General features: G+C 49.0%; 1 protein-coding gene and 1 long non-coding RNA gene across 4 annotated transcripts in view; both read left to right on the top strand.

The window, feature by feature from the left end:
- The window catches only part of SSH2 (slingshot protein phosphatase 2), a 103,926-nt gene that overhangs the window by 38,649 nt on the left and 47,193 nt on the right, over nt 1–18,084 (top strand).
- On the top strand, nt 8,880–15,656 carry LOC142065941 (uncharacterized). 3 transcript variants are annotated; one of them, XR_012663569.1, is made up of 4 exons: nt 8,880–8,973; nt 11,283–11,467; nt 12,175–12,223; nt 13,561–15,656. It is a non-coding gene; the product is annotated as an uncharacterized LOC142065941 (long non-coding RNA). The 3 variants fall into 3 exon arrangements; XR_012663570.1 differs by lacking the exon at nt 12,175–12,223; XR_012663571.1 differs by lacking the exons at nt 11,283–11,467; nt 12,175–12,223.

Here is an 18,084-nt window from a genome sequence, read left to right as displayed (position 1 = left end):
GCCTGCTCTGGGGGAAGGCCGGCAGGGTCTCTGCACCCTGCCGTAGCTGTGACCATTCTTGCAGCTTATGGGCGAGATCCCCGAACCCCTGACACACGGGTCGAAGTTCTTGCTCTGGAGTCCCTGATGGAGCCAGCCCTTGTCACCTCACTCTTGGCTAATGGGACTGAGACAGAGTACTGCATAAGCAGATGTCCCGAACAGTCTATTTATTACATTTATTACCTTCATAGCTACTGTCTAGACGTTTTTATTAGGCTATCTGGAGGCTGTACAGCTAGCTGGCCTGCGCATCTCCTCCCATCCCCAGACGTGCTGCTGCCGCGCTGAATACGCTCTTAATGGAGCATTTCTGCTAACAATCTCTTTGCATCATCCCAGTGTTATTAACGCTTTCCTAAAACGCATGTGTATCGAGCTTTGAGTTGTGTTTACACCAACCGACGTATCGACGTTCAGTTTTTGTGTGCTCTGTGCCAAGGTTGCAAGGATTCAGCATCTTTGTTTTGCTGACAAACGACATCTCCAGGGCCCGGGGCAGCAGTGGTGCTGCAGTCTGCGTTGGATTTGCTGTCAGGATCTGCCGGTTGCTTTTTGGCTTTGTGTTTGAAATGGTGCCGCCATTTCCACACTATCTGTGTATCTTCCAGTCCTGTGTGCCTTGAAACAGCTCTTGTTGCTGAAATGCAGCATTTGAGGCTGCACAGGAACAGCTACATGTAAAATTGAGCAAGCTGTATTGCCTAGTGAGGCTGCTGGGGGCTTCAGAGCAATTCTTTGAGCTTTTATGGCCTGGCACTTGGTCAGACTAAAGTCCGTTTGCTTTGGTAAAGCCGAGGAGCCTGTCGTTCCCTTGAAGTGCCATAGCGTGCGATTCGGTCCTGCTCGACATCTGGGGTTTGTTACCTGAGACTGTGCTCAAAAAGTGCTTGTCCTCCCCTCTTCAGGTGGGTGTGGGAGGGTGCTGTTAAAAAAGAAGGAAAAACAAACAAACAAAGACCTCAACAAACCCAACACCTTTTGCAGCCTAAGTATGCTTACCTTCTGGCTTGTTTTTTTTAGTCAAGATAGTTCCTTCCAGGAGTGAACTGGGAAGGAAAGCAAATCAGATTATTGCCATGATAACAGTTAGATGTGCCAAGATGCCTCAAGGTTTCAAGCTGTGAGTAAATACCTTTGTTTTAGGAGCAAAAGACCACAGTCTGATGCAGGAGCTTATGGTTTATAACACTATAAAAGTTGATTTTCAAATAGTTAGTGGAACTGGTGCATGTGCTGCCGTGTATAGGGCAACAGCTCAATAACTGTAAGCCAACATGTTTGTTTGTTTTTTTTTTAAAACGGAGACCTATTGTAGGCTTCTCACTCTCTGAGGGTTGCAGCAGACGTGCTCGTCTCTGGGAGAGAGGGGAGCCATTCTGTGATATGAATTGACTGCACTTCGGGAGGCTCATTCAGTCCGCACCGAGACGTGCGAATCTGCAGCATCCTGCGTCTGTTGTGACTTCTTGAGATGGGTATCGTCGCCATTCGGTGCTCTGTGGCAGGCTCCTGACGCTTCTGGCTAGCCCTAAAGCATATCTTGTGTTACAAGAGAGACTTACAAAAGCCATGCGCTGTGAGTTCTAGCCACGAAACCGTCTTTGCCCTTCCTTTGCTTGCAGCTGCAGCTGCCAAACGTTCGTTTTGTTGGTACTTGAACAGTAGCTGAATCTTCTAATGGGTGCGCAAGGCAGTTTGTTACCTCCAGATCGTGAGTAAGAGGGGACTGTGTGTCATGTACAGGAAAGCTTGTGTTTATCCATGCCAGAGTTTACTAAGCTCTTGTAGTATGAACCTTATCTTTAGAACGTGTTTCCTGAGTCCATCTTTCTGTCTTTCCTTTCAGTGACAGCTTAGCCTCTCTGTGGCATTCACTACAGCTGCTTGTGGAAAGCGTAATACCGAGATAAAGAACTGCTCTTCTGTTAATCTGCCAGCTCTGCTGACCACCAGAAAAGGTTCTGTGGCCCGCACATCACGATTTGTGAAAGTGGGTCTGTGGTCTTCGTTTCTGAATACCAGGTGCTTTATCACCAAACCGTGAGCAAAGGCATAGCCCTGGTAGTAAAATTGGGTTTATGAGATTAGTAACAGATATTTGCAGGGCTAGTTCACTGCAAGGTCTATGTCTGCGGTTACAACATGCTCAGTCCAGTCCGCTTGCATACCTGTGGGTCACAGTGATGTGGAAGATGACTTCAGGTGTGATCTTCGGGTTGAAGGATCAAGCAGACTAATATCGTTGCGTTACCAAATTACCGGGTAACCGTACGATGCCATAGCAGGGAGCTCGCTCAAAATACAAATGCTTAAAAAAGGGCTTTTTAAAATTTGTCATTCTAAGTGTGTGAACGGATGTGAATGAGGAACAAGGCAAGGACAAACTGGGAAGTAAAAGGAATGAAGGTGGGTGAGATCCCTGAGCTACCAAAGGGGGCACCGAGCAAGCCCAGAACAGCCGCCCGCATGCACTTGTGCTCCTTCAGAGGTTAGCGAAGGAGGGGCAGACCAGGAGGTGCCGGAAGGATTCCGTACGTGCTTGTGTCTCCTGCTGAGCATGAACCAGGTGCTCAAAGCAGGAGGAATCTAAGTTAAGGAAAGGTTCTGGTTGTAAATAGAAAGGGAAAATCCAGAATATCCATTCTGGTCCCTTTCCTGGTAGGGCACCTTGGCAAGGCTTCCAAGTTAAATGTGAATCCTCAGGAGTTTTCCGTTCTGTGTGGATTTCAGGCTCTTAAATGTATTTTGAGAATCTGGGCCAGGGTTGCTGGACTTGTTGCCATTCAGCTCTTTGGTATCTTTGCATCAAAAACATTCCTTTATAGAATTAGGGGGGTGTTTTTGACGGTTCAGAGGATTTAGATGTTCCTTTTTCATAGTTCACTGAAATAACACACTGCCTATTTTACGACCTCAGACACATCATTCACACATCTTTCTTCCTTGCTGGACTTGGAGCAGTGCTGTAGCAGTTTGTGAGGGTCTGGATTAACTTTTTTTAGTAGCGATGTAGATGTTCGCATGGAGGGCAGTTTGCTGTGCAAAGGGGATGCACTGTAGGTTTTGCATCCAAAGAACTAGTTTCTTCAAAGCTTCTTTTGAGTTGTTCGAACACATGGGGAAGGCAGCTCTCCAGAAAGCAGAAGGTGGCTGTGGGAGAAGATGTTTCAGCAGAAGTTGTCTCAGCGCGTTACCCTTGTCCAACATCAGTGCTGCGTGTTGAGACGCCGGAGTGACAGAGGCTGCTGCTTGTGCCCCTTTTCCTACCCCTGCTGCCCGGTGGCACTGCTTGGGTCCCTTCAGCGATCTTTGCTTCGCCTCTGTAAAACGGGTGTAATTGAGCATTGACCTCGGTGTGTCAGACCCTCTAAGATTTAATGATAAGTGCGCTATACAATGATTGGGTGTGGGGTTTGTGAGGGAAGGGTTTAATGAAGTGATAATATTGCAAAATAGGTGTTGAATTCTCAGCTAAGAAGCCTAATCATCGATCACGATGGGCAACTGACCAAACGGGCTTTAAAAGCAGGGGTTTGTTCTTTCTGTGATGCTTATCACTCTGCCCCTGCACCTGTCTGATTTCTTTGCTCAAGAACTGGAAACAGAAGTACTCTTTGACAGCTTAAATAACCAAATTTAGACTGTGGCTTCCTGTTCTGACTGGTTCTTCAGGATTCAAGTATAGTTTTGCGTGCTTTCCCTGTTCCTCCCCCCACCCACCCCCTTTTTTTTTTTAACTAGATATGGGCTCCTTCATAATTACTTTGTTAAATTTCCCTTACGGTGTGTAATAAAGCTGGTGTAATAAAGCGCTGCCTCGGTGGGTGGTATGCCTCTCGCTTACTGGGAAATCTTTGTTTCTTTACTGTGCTCTATCTCGTTCTGCCCTGCGTGCGTTGGCTTGTTTATGATCCCTGCTACTGAAATGGATTCATGTTTTCCTGATAAACGGGACTACGTAACACAGTAGCTTTGTCTCCCATGCTAAAAATGGCCAGAAGACTTCTGACAGATCAGCTTCTCCCTCCAAGGTGGGGAGGCAGCAGGAGGGGACGAGCACAGGAGGTGCTGCTCTCAACGGATCAGTCTCTACTTGTTTACAGGTTTGCTGCACTCATTTAAGGCTCTCCCCAGATAAGTCATCTGTTTGGACTCCTAATCCACTCAGACTCATCTGCGGGCTCTGTTCACTGCTGAAAGCCACGTGTCCTCACAGCAATAGGATGAATTAACTGACCTCCCACCAAAAAAGCAGGGGCATCCGATCCTCTGACCCTCAAACAGCTGGAGCGTGGCACAATATTCTTCAAAGCTACCTCTCGGGACCCTTTTTACCCATCAGACCTGATGCTGAGACAGCTGTCTTTGTGGGGAAAGGCTGAGTATCGCTGCTGGTGAGAAAAACAAAGTGTTTGGTCCCACCTCTGCGCACGGAAATGAACTCGCTACCTCTGCTCTCCCCAGCGGTGCCTGCGCAAGGCTCCAGTGCTCGGCTGCGTGTTGTTTTCAAAATTCTGTAACTCTTCATAAACGACACCGGAAACAGCTGCCCAGCAGTAAAGAACAAACTTTCCGTACGCGTAGTAAAGGTGGCTGAGCAGGCACTGCCGTAGCTCATCGCCCTGTGGGAGAGGATGTGATGGTGGTGAGGGGGAGGTTTGTTTGCCTAACGCAGCAGCTTCACCAGTTTTTTCATAATCCCCTGAAAACATGGGTTCGGGTTCTGCATTGCCTTCTCCATCACACTGATGCTAATAGATGGAGGCCAAAATTCCTACGCCTGACAACATCCTGGTGTTCCCTTTACCTTGAACATGACTAACACTGGGGCTGGAGTGCCTTCCCCAGGCTTACCCTGCTGTGTCGGAGGAAGACACAAACGTTCCTTGCTTTTGCTGAGAGTACCTGGACATCAGACCCAACAGACTTAAAATAATACCCAATTCTTCATACCCAAGTTGAGAGAGACTATGGCAATATGTCGTCTTCATGAGGGTTCTTCAAAAGGAGAGAACTGAGAGGAGTAGAGAAAAGTCTTGCTGGCAGACATATTCTGTAACAAAAAGAGGTTGCCGGGCCCCAGTGTAGGCTAAGACTTGAACATGCCTAATAAGACAATCCATGCTCCAGATTTAATCATCTCAGCATGTGAGCAGACACTCAGCAAACCTCTGTGAGATAGGAGTGGGCGGAATACGGTGACACCCACACCTTTGTGTGGTCTGACAAGAAGCAGCAATTCAGCCTTAAGCTGTTGATCTTGGATGGAAACATTAGCTTGATTAATGTCCTCTCTGCATGGGGACCATGTGCACCGACAGGACTCTGTGTCCAGCGGTAGGCATGCTCTCTGCAAGTGTCAAATCTGTGCATGCTAATGCAAAACCTGACTAGAGTGCCTCATGCATTTTTTACTGGTGACCTATGTACCGCGGGCTCAGCTGTACAGGGAGAATCCCATTTGCAAGCTACTAGCCCCGCGCCGGACACAGAATTACTCTATCACATCATCGCAAGGTCAAAGTGTGTTAAAACGCACAAAGTAAGGCAGCTGAAGTCACCGGTGCAAGCTACGGTGACTGTGTTGCTTTGAGATACAGATGCTGGGGGAGATGATGGATTGTATGAATAAACCATGTGTTTTCAGCCTTGTTGTCTGCAGACAGAACACTACCAGTCAATGCAAGAGATTTGTGCGTGCGTCTTCTCACTCCATCCCCTTACTCTTCTCTCCAGAGGCAGCTCTGGCGGGCATTCCCTCTGTTCCCTCCTCCTGAAGTGCCTGGCCAGACACCCTGTGTGCTTTTCTTCATGTTTTTTTCCACGATGCTTCCATAACTGGTTCTAGGTGCTGGAGAGTAGCTGGCTTAGCTTGGCAAAGGTTTTGGGATGTTTTTTTTTTAACGGCGTCTTGCACGATGTATGTAATTGTAGTTCATTAGTGGGTGCAGTATTCAAAGATGAAATGCAACCCTGCTGCCCAACAAGGGCCGTGCTGTACTGTGTGCGGATGCGGTGGCGTTTACCACTCCTCTGCAGCGGCCGGCATGGCCCTGCTAATCCTGTGACCTCCTGGGGAGCGCGAAAGGCTGGCCCCGAACCGGTACGGGCAGTGCCCTTTTCCCCTGCCGCAAAGCGTCGTTTCATGCCCTGGGCTGGGAAGTGCTGGAGCCCTGGACAGACTTATTTACATCTTGTCACACAGTGATTAATGGCGGCGCTCACATGCTCTATTGCAGCACGGCAGTGATTTAGGCCGTTACCTGTCATCACTGCAATTTTGTGCACTTTAAATTCTTTATGTATTCGTCCCAGCAGAGTGCACCTGCTTCCAGCAAGGAGCAGTTTCTTGGCTCTCTTGTGACCTGAAGCCTTCAACTCCCTCCTGTGCAACCCCTCGCAGCCCCTTCTTTCTGCCTGCTCCTGCGTGCTGAGATCTGATCGCTGGGCCAGTACTTCTGCTCATGTCTAAATGTAGGATGCAACTTTGACAAAGCTATAGGGTGTTCCTTAAGCCTGATTTTAAAAGGCAGAATATGAAAATGGCACACGCTATACAAATGGAGGGGGGAACTGAACTGCTGATCTCACTAACACGTAGCCTGAAGGCAGTGTCAGTCTCAAGCTGGTGTTTCAGTCTTTATGGCAACAAAACCACGTTCAAATACATTTTATTAGTGCCGATTTCAACAGATGAACTTATTTGAGGATTCCCTACTCCTGTTTTCTAAAGGTTGAAAAAGAAACAAGCTGGGATATTTCTATCATCGTTTGGTCTCCTGGCATATGGAGACAGAGTATGTGGTTGTATTTAATCCAGGACTAATTCATTTACAAATCTATTATCCGTATGTTATGAGTAGCTGCTCTAAGGTATTGCTTGTAGTTAATCACTGCACTTGTTTTTAGGGGCTTGCCTTTGTCATGTGAGTTGCATGTGAGAAATCTGACATCTGTCTGGACAGTATCTAAGTGCATTTAGTCTAATACAATGCTTGAATAAAGCCCTGAAGTTATTAATTAGAATAGAACAGAAGTTCTGGGTTTGTTTTTCAGTCTATGAATGTGTGGTATGCATTACTACTGAGCATGAGGTTCTTGCCAGTCTCTTGACCTCGGGAAGGACTGAGTTACCCTCCATTTCTCTAATGTCCTGATTTTTCCATTGCTTCTCGCAACTGACTTCATTTCTGCCTAACAAAATGATTTTTTTTTGGCGCTGCAGCAAGCTGGCACTGCATTTTCTTTACAGCTGTGAGGAACCATTACCAGAGATGTGCTCTTGGCTATATAAGATGACATCGCTTAAATTAATGCAACCAAACCATATTGTAGCAGAACTTGCAGAATCGCAAATTCTACTGCTTTGTCCTTTTGTCTGGGAGCCCCTGAAGTGGGGATGGTTGAGACCTTTCGGACACGTGTCTGTCTTGCTCCTGTGAAGTGTCAGACCTGAAGCAGTTGCTGTCACACTATGTTGGGTTTTTTTTAAACCCTTCTCTGCTTCTCTGAAGGTTTTAGTTCATAGTTGGAAATAAACCCTAGATGAAGCCGCCTTTTGGCTTCTAGCTCCGCTGTCTGATCATAGGGGCAGTGGTTTTTTGCTGTTGAGTAGGAACCATTAATAAGTACATGTGTTTAATGGGGCATCTTCTGGTGCCGTGTTACTGGCTCTGAGCACGTGCCACCCGCACCAGACTACTTAAGAGTGGCCCCGTAGCTGTGTCCCTCTGCGCTGGGATGTCCCGCGTTCCTATGGGAAACAGAAAACGGAGCTAGCTTCCGAGGTTTCCCGGCTGTTTTCCCACACTCCTTAGTTAAACTGCTCGCTCGGTGTAAGGGTTGGAGAACGCAGATCTGGAATAGTGTCTGCTCTGGGGCTGCCCTGTGCACAGGGCTGGATTAAGCAACCTGCCCTGCCACCTCTCCTCAGTGGAAAACCGTAGGAGATTATTCCCTTGGGCTGCAACATCGGCATTCCCAGCACCCAGAGGACAAGGTTTTTGTTCTAAAGAACTTCCTTTCTTCCTTTTCTCCTGAGGGGCGATGGAGCTAAAGATTAAATAGCAGCGAAAGGCAGCTGCTTCTCTTCTCCTTTGGCAGAAGAGTTGTCAGGTCTCTGCGTATGAAAGTTATTGCCAAGAACTATTTCCTCTGTCTCCTGCAGGAGAGAAATTAAGGTCGTTTCCTAAGCACCTGAGCTGTCGCTGCCTGCCTTTTGCAAAACATCTTTTGATGTGCAAAGTTTGCAGCCCTCCCCGGCCCTTCTGGCCTAGATTTGGGGGGGGGGGGGGGGGAGGGGGGGGGGCGGGAAGTAAAAGCCACCAGTGGTGGTGCCCCCCGCCCCCTTCCCTCTCTCCTGAAGGAGCCAGCGGTGGGTCTCATCCTGAGCCCTGAGGGAGGGGGGACGTGTGTGCCCCGCTCCCGCTGCCCTCTCTCCTCGCCTGCTCACTGCCAGCTTCCCCCCTGCCCCCCGCTGCTTCCCCCCTGCCCCGCTGCTCCCCCTTGCCCTCTCTCCTCGCCTGCTCACTGCCAGCTTCCCCCCTGCCCCCCGCTGCTTCCCCCCTGCCCCGCTGCTCCCCCCTGCCCTCTCTCCTCGCCTGCTCACTGCCAGCTTCCCCCCTGCCCCCCGCTGCTTCCCCCCTGCCCCTGCTTCCCCCAAGCACCCTCTCCCTGCCCCCCGCTGCTCCCCGTGCCCCGCTCCCGCTGCTCCCGCCCCGCAGCCCCGCGCCGCCACGTGCGGGCCGGGGGCGGGGCCGGGGGCGGGGCCGCCCGTGCGCAGTGGGCGGGGGGCGGCCGGCGGGGCAGAGCGGGGCAGAGCGGCGGCGGTTCCCCATGCCGCGGGGCAGGGCGGCCGCCTGCGCGGGCCGCCGCGATGATCCCCTACTTCTCCGACAACGCCGTCATCTCGCAGGGCGCCATCGCCCAGCTGTGAGTATGGGGGGCGTCCCGCACCCACACCCACCGGCGCGGCTCCCCGCGGCTTCCCCCCGGGCCGGGCGGCCCCGCCGGCCCCGCTCTCGGGAGCCGCGTCCGCCGCAGGTTTCCTTCGAGCAAAACTTCACGACGGCGCCGGAGCCGGCACCGCTGCGGGGAGCGGGGCTGCGGGGAGCGCTGGCACCGCAGGGCTGTCCGCTTCCCCGGCCCCGCTCCTCCGCCCTGTGCTTTCCCCCTACAAACCTCCCGGTCCCGCCCGAGCGCTTCGGTGATACGGGAACTGCCCGGGGGAAGCTCGGCTCTGCCCGTCCTCCTGCCGGAGCCGCCGGTTCCCCGTGCGGGGTCCCTCCGGGGCGGCGCGGGGACGCTCCCGGGTCCGGGCTGCCGCAGGCTCCCCTCGCTCCCCCCCAGCAGACACACAGCCATGCCGTGCCTTGAGAGGAGATACAGGCTTCCCGTGGCCGTGTACCTTGGCCCTCTCTCGGGCTTAAAGCAGCGATTAGCCCCCTGATTTGATCTCTCGGTTTGGCTTGTCACGAGGCAGCAGGTGGGGGCTGCGGGGTTGGGGTTTGTTCTTCAGGTCGGTGCAATAGGAGCAGGAGTGAGACCTTACACCCAGGACCTGCAGGTCGTGAGGGAGAGACGTGAGCTGATGCCAGTTTTTAAGCGCTGCCAGTCTTGGGCAGCTATGAGGTGCAGAGTGTCTCTGTGCCTCGGACTAAGCCGCTTGCAAAATCAGCCTCTCCAGCTGCACACCCTCCTTTGAAATGCAGATATAAATAATCATTTAATTTGTAGACAATTAAACATCAACCGCCTGAGTTCCGGGGGTTTGGCTGGAAGGATTAAGGAGGGAAGGGGCTGCTATGGGGCGGCAGATAAGGCTTTCAGAGATAGTCCCTGCGGTCTAGTCACGCTGGCTATTTCTTTAAAGAAGCCAACGGCTGTTTTGTCTCTTGGAAACATCGTGAAAGGCTTAAAGATAGTAGGATAAAATGCCGAGTCCCACCTGGAACCGTGTTCTTGTTGCAAGAAGACAGTGTCTTGCTAGAAATTGAGCTGCCTCGCGCCTATGAGGTCTTCAGTAGATATCCCTGCTTATGCTTGATGGGGAAATAAGTCCCTAGACTCCATGGCCTCTAATTTGAGCGTAAGCAATCACTGCTCTATTTGGTAATCAGTTAAGTCTCTCTGAGCCTTTCAGAGTCTACCCAAAATACTTGCAATTAGTCACTTTTTTTTCCACTGGGGGTGTTGCCTGTGAACATGACGGCTTTCCCTGTGGCTGCCAATAATGTAGGTTTAAGGGTGATGTACCTGAAGTGTTCTGTGGAAGCACGGGTGCGAACTGGATATGCCCTGGGCAGTAATTTTGGAATTGTGGAAAAAAACCCAGCCTACTGTAGGCTGAAACATTTCCTTACAGCTCAGGATGACTTTCCAAACTATGTTAGGTAGGTAACAATTTAAGTGCTTTTAAGATGTTTGTTTTATATGCTGCTTAAACACTTAGCCCTCGGTTTGAGACTGCACAGAAAGGGATCAAAAGAGAGGGGAAATACAGTTTGTCTCGGCTCCCTCCGTCGCCAGTAGCCCTGCGGTCTTGTGTCTAGTAGTGGTTTAAATTGCCACTAGGTTGGAAGGACCACCCTTTCCTTTTCTGGGGAGGGAGATAACTGGGTTATCAGAGGAGCTTACACTGTCCTTTGCCTGCTGGAAGGAAAGATTAATAAGCATGAGAATGACTGAGCTTTTGGCCCACACATAAATGTTTGCACAAGGCTGAGCACTGGATTAATATTTCGATAGCGTTGTCAATCAGGCCGGTGCTGTGGCTTTTGGGCTGGCATAAGAAGGACCTCTTTTAAAGTTTATACAAGTTCACAAAGTCTGGTTAATATTGGATGTCCTTATTTCATCGTGGGTAAGACCTAAAAATCCAGATTTTATTGTTTTGCCGTGCTAAAAATGTGTTCTCTGTGGAATGGGAAGGGCAGTAGTGACCCAAACGTTATCAGAAACTTCTGTTTCAGTGTATTCTTTAGTAGATGTATTTGGCTAATCAGCTCTGACTTTCAGAGATCAGCAGAAATTACTCTTGTGTTGACGCTTTTAGTCAGTAACGTAGTCAGCTGGTCTGGGACTAATTCATTTCAGGTTCACAAGGATTCAAATCAATGTCCGAGAGACTTGTGTTTAGCAGAACGCTCAGAATTTATGGTTGTAACTCATTCCAGAAAGTCTTGCTGCTCTCATTGAACCTCGTGGGAATTGTGCTGATCTGCTGGTCTGTTTGTGCGTAGGATTCAAACTTCACTTTGGTCTGCTGAAACTCTAAGGCAGCTGATGGAAAGGTAGAAAGAAAAAAGCAAAACTTCAGACAGTCTGCAAATACCAAAGCATTTTTAACAGAAGAAATCTGCAGAGATTGCCGTAGAGCCATTCTTCCTGCCTGCAGTCGCTTCCTCTGCCTTTGGCCAAGTTTCAGGTAGCTCATTCATTGTTGGTGCCCCTGAAGTGTTTTTTCCGTGTCCCTGCGATAACGGCGGATTCCTCTGTCACTCAGTTTTCCTCTTTATCTCAGTAGCCGTGCGTGGCCGGGTCCCACCAGGCGGGTGTTCAGCAGGGGAGCACTGCCTGACAGTGCGATGGGCGCTTCGCCTTGCGGTTGAACCTGAGAAGTAACCAAAGCCTAGCTTTGGTGCCTGCACCCCCTGGCATTTTTGGGGGTGTTTAAATCTTCTTGTCTCTGCCTCAGCTCCCTTTCCGCAAAGCAGCCGTGAGAGCCCTCCCTGGGCTCGCTTTAAGCATGTGTTAACGCACTCTGATACCGTTTACTGCTTCATCCTCCCGACGCTGTGGGAGCCAGATGGATCTAAAAACATGAATATGTCCATGGTTCTTGTACTTGCTTCATACCAGTCTGTTTTCTATTATAAGATGTTAACTGATAGTTTTTTTAAGTATTTTAAACTTGGGGGGGGGGGGGGAAGGAGCTAGAATAGATAGTTTCTTCACAGTGTTTTGGGTATATCTTGGAGCTCTTAAAAAAAAGTAGTAAAACCCACAAGTTCAACAGAATTATTTTCAGCAAAAGGTTAAAGGTAGCCACGCTGTTGTTGCAGACTTGGCTTAGCAGCCTCCTGCTCTCACCTAATCAGTTTTCTTGTAAGTGACAACCCTTTTTCTGCATAGTGTGAATAAACACCACTTCACAGCTAAGAGGAAGTCCCAGGCTGCGCAGGTAATCACAGACCAGACCGTACGCTAAATTACAACACCTCATTGTATGGCCTCCTCCTCCTCGCCACAGCCTGCCTTTGTGCCCCGCCTGCCTTGGCCCTTGTTCTCCCCCACCCCTTCCACGTACCTTTGTCATGCGGCCTATCTGCTAGGAAATTTCATGACCATCTAATTTTAAATTATGCCGAGTGCCAAGTCAGGAACTTTAGGTAGGTGTGCGGCTGCTGTTGGCATTGTTTGGGGAGCTGCTTATTTATTTATTTATCATACGGGAAGCCTTACAACCATTTTATCTGCCCAGAATGTTATTGCTGCCAAAAACCTTGACTGTTCAGCCATTAGACCCTAATCCTCCAAGCAGCGGGTTATTGGAAATCTTTAATTGCCTCCGTACCATTGTAAGTGCTGTACCTTTGTGAGCGTTTTACCATTGTGCTGAGAGTCAATGGTTTTTAAGAGCTGACGAGGAGATGCTTGGAAGCAGCTGCTCAAAAGACTGAGGATCAGCAGAGTGATGCCGGTTACCGCTCTTGGCTCCAGCTGAGGTCGCCTTACGAGCAGAGGGTCACTCAGGTTGGAGGTGCTTGAAATACGGAGACAAGTTGATTAGCTCTTCACCTCTCGTACAGGGTGGTGGGATCGGTACGGACTATAGCAGCGCTGCTTTCCGGTTAAGTGTGCATTATGTCCTCGGGGTTTGTATGGCTGCTGAAGACAGCCTAGTGCTCCATCAAGGACGCGGTGGGAATGTGCAGGCAGGGGAACCTGACCCCTTACCCTTCCTGCCCACTCCTCCTCTGCGCGGCTGAGCTCCCCCAGCACAGTGATCGGGCTTCCTGTTGACTGAGCGGGGTCATCAGCGATCTCTCATCTTTTTTTATTTCTTTGCTGATTGCAATAACACAAATGCAGTGTGTAAAAGGCCTCCTACTACCCTCTGATAATTAAAAACTCTATGCAAATCAGCTGTGGTAGTTGTGTAAAGGTAGTATGCTGTGTGCTCTGAAGTTGATCATTAACTAAGCCAGGGCTGTATTGTTCATAACTCCTTTTCCTGCTTGGCTTTTCCTTTTATTGCCCTGGAAGCTGTGGGTATTTGTCTCACCGATCCTTCCTGGTAGGGGGTTGGAAGAGAGACAGAGATGGTTATCAGACGTAAAATCAAAACTTGAGCAGCAAACCAGTGTTTCAAGGACAAAACCCCCACACCGCCACTAGTTTTTGAGCAATATGTTTAGTGAGGAAGCCCACGCTCTGGGCTGCCAAGTTCAGGTTTTAAAAGGCGGTGAATGGTAGAGGTTACCTCTGAGATTCTGTGTTTTCTTGAAACTTCTGCAGATGTTCCTCTCTCTGGAAGTGCTTGGGATTTTTCGAAAGGCTATGAAGCAGAAGGACCTGAGTGAGATTATCAGCAGAAAAGGACCTTTTGGGGCCAGTGAAGAGGCTGGCTGGGATTCTTTTTGCAGGACTATACTTCCTTGTACCTTTATCTGGGAGCCCCTGGCTAAAATATTACTTCATTGTTTTTTAAACAACTTAAAGCTAACTTTCCTGAAATGTTGCTTCTCACGCGTATTTGTGGGGTCAGAGAAAGTTTAAAATTCTGCATCCTGCTCTACGATAGGCTCTGAAGAGTTGCCGTCTCCTCTGCATCAGTCTGGCAAACAGCATTTAAATTATCAGCCTGTATGGGTTTAAAACCAGTTCAGCGCTATTTTTTTCCCCGTTGTAATGCATGTGATGTGTACAGGGCGAATCTGCAGCTTGTTTCCAGCCCTGGTGTTCTGTAGCAGCTGGCTGAAGACTTTTACTTCCACAAACGCATGGAGTAAAATTCGCGGCTGTCGCTAATTCTGAATGCTTGTGCTTTTGCCGAAGTATTCGGAAGACGCCCCTTTGCTTTGCTGAGGCACCTGGGCCCGAGCTTGAACTCGGCAGGTTGGGAAGCAACTGGAGACTGGCGGTAGTTGTTCTGCAGGCACCTATTGCGGTGTTGTGTAGGATTAACCAAGTGTTCCGGGACAGAGGGGACCCTCCTGGTTCGAGGACATCAGCCCGCAACCGAGGGAGGTGGGGGAAAGAAAACCCTGTGGAGGCGAATGGTAAAACTAAGCCGTACCCCAGCGCTGGGGAGGGCTGGGGCCGACAGAGGAATCCAGCCCGTCAACTCTCCACGTAGGGACGACGCTTCTTGGCATTGGCAGCTTTTCAAATTTGGGCATTTCTAGGTGTATTAAGGCCACAGGCTCCTCGGTCACTGCGTTTTGCTGTTTATCCCGTACTTATCTGGCCCTCATCAACATTGTACTCAGCCCGTTGGGGTCTCTGGGTTTATTTGTAATAAGCCATTTAAGAAGTATGCTTTTTCTCAAAACACCTTTGTTATAAGTAGGCTAAATCCAGGGGCTGCTGAACCGTAAATGATTTAGTCCTTTCTTTTAAACAAATGATCTTTGTCACTTGGTAGTGAAGTCCTTAATTTGTTCACACGCCTCTCACAATGGCTTAATGAGGTCCACATTGTCCCACCAGCCCGGGCTTTGTCCTGCCTGTGATCTCCTCGGTAACTCCGCGGTTCTGCCTTTGCTTCACTCTGTTAAACTTCCAGCTTTTCACCGGAAAAGCACAGATTTGTTACAGGTGAATTCTGTGCTGCGGGTCTTGTGGAGGCACAGGGATGAAGCGGAGTAAGTTCATCCCTTGATCCAGTGCTGTCTTGAAGTGCCCGGGGTGGGCTGGGACTCCTGCCCCTCCAGAGGACTCTTGAGATGAGTTGAGCTTAGACTTAACTGTCTGTACGCCAGCGTTACGGTGCGTAACGAATGGTGCTGTATTTCCTCTCACCCCATGCTTCGTTCGCCAGCCTGAAGAGCGCGAATTTCCTTGTCTGAGCCCCTTGTTGCCCTGCAGGCTCTGTTCGTGCGGCGTCCTCGCGGGACGCTTTGGAGCGGGCTGTTACCCGTGCCGTGGCTCAGCCGCCTCCAGCTCGTCGCGACAGTGGCGGGCGGGCGCGGGCAGCCGTATTGCGGGTGCATTGCCGATGTTTCGTGAAAGGCTGCAAACGGCAGGTGGGACTGGAGGAGGGTCGTTTTGATTAGCAAATGATAAATTTCTCTTTGTCAGGTGATAATTTAAGAGGGAACCTTGTTTGTGTAAAGGTACAGATGGGAAAGGCTATCTGTCATTATTCTTAACCTTTGTGTTCTGAAGCTTTGTTAGTCTTCTGCTTGCTTCCTGCAGCTTGGTGCTGGATTAAAGTGAACCCAGAATTGGTTTGGTTTGGGTTTTTATAAGGCTCTTTGTGTGGTGGTGTGTGAAGAGTTTGTCACTGGCTTCTTTGTTGTTGTTGTTATTGTTAGGGTTGTTTTTTTTCCCTTTATTTGCTTTGGAAAAGATGGAGAAACTAAAAAAAAAAAAACAAATGCAAAGCGGAACAGCTCCATTCCTCTGTGTTGCAAAGCCCGAAAGCCAGTTAGTCTAAATAAAAACAAACAATTTGTCAGCACCATTTCTAGCCCCCCTGTTGGTTTGCCACGATGAGAAAGTTGTAAGAAAGCGAACAGAGGAATATTCACGTGCCCGGTTAACAAGCAGGGAGCAAACGTCCATCCGAGAGTTTCGTGGCAATAGGTTCGGCGCGTGCGGGGGAGCAGGGCCGGCGCGTGGTGCTGAGCTGTCCCCCCCCAAAAGCCGCGCTGGGCGGGCAAGCCGGGATCCCCCGTTTCGGGGAGCAGCGCCTGCTCGGCAGGACATCACCGAGCTGCCCAGCACAGTCGCCAGAGCAAAACCTTGACGCTGTTGTAAAGTTACTGACTTCTTTGTCCTTAGTTCCTTCAAGTACACTGTGAAATGTTTTACGAGAGGCTCTCTAGCTTGAAATGAAGCAAATAGCTGTTCTAGAGCCTTTTAAAAGCCGTTTAAGAGCCTTTTCCCTAAAGTACGCTCTCTTCTCGTTAGAGACTTCTCTGGGTCTGTGATACTCGACAGTGTTTAGTATTCCATTGATCTTTCTGCTTTAATATGTGGTTTTTAAAGGGGTTTGCATGCTTTTAGGAAGTACGAAGACCTGAGTTAACCACTGAAAACAGGCTGCCAAACTGCCTGAAGTGCTAATTCTGATGAAATTTAGCACCTGACTTTTGCAGGGATAAACACATCTGGAATCTCTACTCTTCGGAGTTCAAGCTCTTGTAAAATAAAACTTTATTTAATGTGTTTCCAGTCTGAGTCTTAGTCAGCAAAACTCTGCAGGGTTCTTATGTTGAGTCAGAAACTCCTTAAAATGCATTTTGAAGTTAAGCACTGACACGTCCTTTAGCCAAAAGTCACGTTAAGGTGCTAAAAGAGTAGGTTAATTTGCAGCTGTACTGAGGGATCACAAATGCAAAACCACGGTGTGAAGCTTCAAAATCATGCATGTTGCTGCGTTTTCTTTTATTTCCCTTTTTTGTGAGCAGATCTCACGAAGAGCGGATGGTTCAAATGGTATTGCTTTCCTGCTTTTATTTAAAGTGTCTGTATAAAAACATCGCAATGCTTAGGAACAGTTTGAAGAAGTCCACTTGTCTGCTACTTGGAAATCTCCGAGTTCTTTCGTCTCTTGGGCTGCCCTTGGTTTCAGCTTTTATTCAAGTTGGGAGATGCTGCAGCAGCCTTAGACATCCCACAGTCTGTCAGCTTCTGTTTAAAGTGGTGTATGGTGAGTGGTTAATGGAAGCTATTTCAGGAATAAAGGACTCCTGGTAAGCTGATCCCTATTCAGAGAGCCAAAAGAAAAGCAGAGCCACAAGGGATGTTGTCTCCAGGAAGAACATGCTACATCCGCAGGGGGAAGAGTTGGATTGGAAAGCGATGCTGAGTCTGCATTTTTGAAATGCATCATAATTATATCTCGCGGTCTGATTTGGAGAGCGTTTCCTGATGGCTCGCTTGCACCAGCAAGACGTTGGAGTGCTTTTCACGGCTTCTGCCGGGGTAGGTGTGCTCTGCAGGGGAGGGCTGCCTGCTCCGAGCACCAGCGGGCGAGGCAGTGCGTCACCTCTCTGCTGGGGAGCCGGCTGTCTTCACAGGCTGAGTTACCCCGTCCCCCGCGGCGTTGGCTTGGCTCACCCGGAGCAATGCTGAATTTCTTGCTTGGTTTCCAGCTTTAAATTGAATCTGAAGTTTGGTTAACCTTGCTCATGCTAAGGACTGTCCTCTAAGTGTTGCCTTGGATTGAAGAAAAGACGCAGAATCCGTGAAACTTCCAACTATAAAACGTTTCTGATCCTTTGTCTTTTGTTTTCTCACTACTAACTGCTTAAAATTTCAAGTTATTATTTGCAGTCACGTTAAAGTGTGTAATCCCTTAATTGTGGCTTTGCTATTCCATAAAATGAAGTCGCTGGCGTATTTGCAAGGGTGATCAATAGCCTGGTTACGGGCTGTATCAGCACAACAGGTAAAGCTCCCTGCAACTTCTAATTTCAAATCAAAACCTATTGAAAGAAACCTGGCACGTGGCTGTTCTCTCTGAAACTGTTCACACCCCATCTCACATTGCTGGTTACAGCTGACTGTCCTTTTTGCTAATCTAAAAGGACACTCAGTCCTAAACTCATTTTACTGTTTCTGCTGGAAACTGTCATTTAGGGATCAAAAAGCCCTCGTGCATGGGGAGGATGCAATAAGAATGAGAGAAAATGGAAAGTGCTGAGTGCCGCAGAAGTTAGAATACTGAACACGTAACTTCCTTCTATTTTTTTTTTAAGAATCAAATCCGAGAGCCTCTTGATGATTTTTGATGCTTTTGGTAAATAAGCATCTGCTTCTTTTTAGCACAGAGGAAAAGGCTTATTATTCAGCATTGGTTTATTTGTGTGG

The sequence above is a fragment of the Phalacrocorax aristotelis genome, chromosome 18 (genome assembly GCF_949628215.1).
Source record: "Phalacrocorax aristotelis chromosome 18, bGulAri2.1, whole genome shotgun sequence".
Taxonomy (NCBI): domain Eukaryota; kingdom Metazoa; phylum Chordata; class Aves; order Suliformes; family Phalacrocoracidae; genus Phalacrocorax; species Phalacrocorax aristotelis.
Note: the sequence above shows the minus strand (reverse complement) of the source record. Positions and strands in the feature narration are given on the sequence as shown.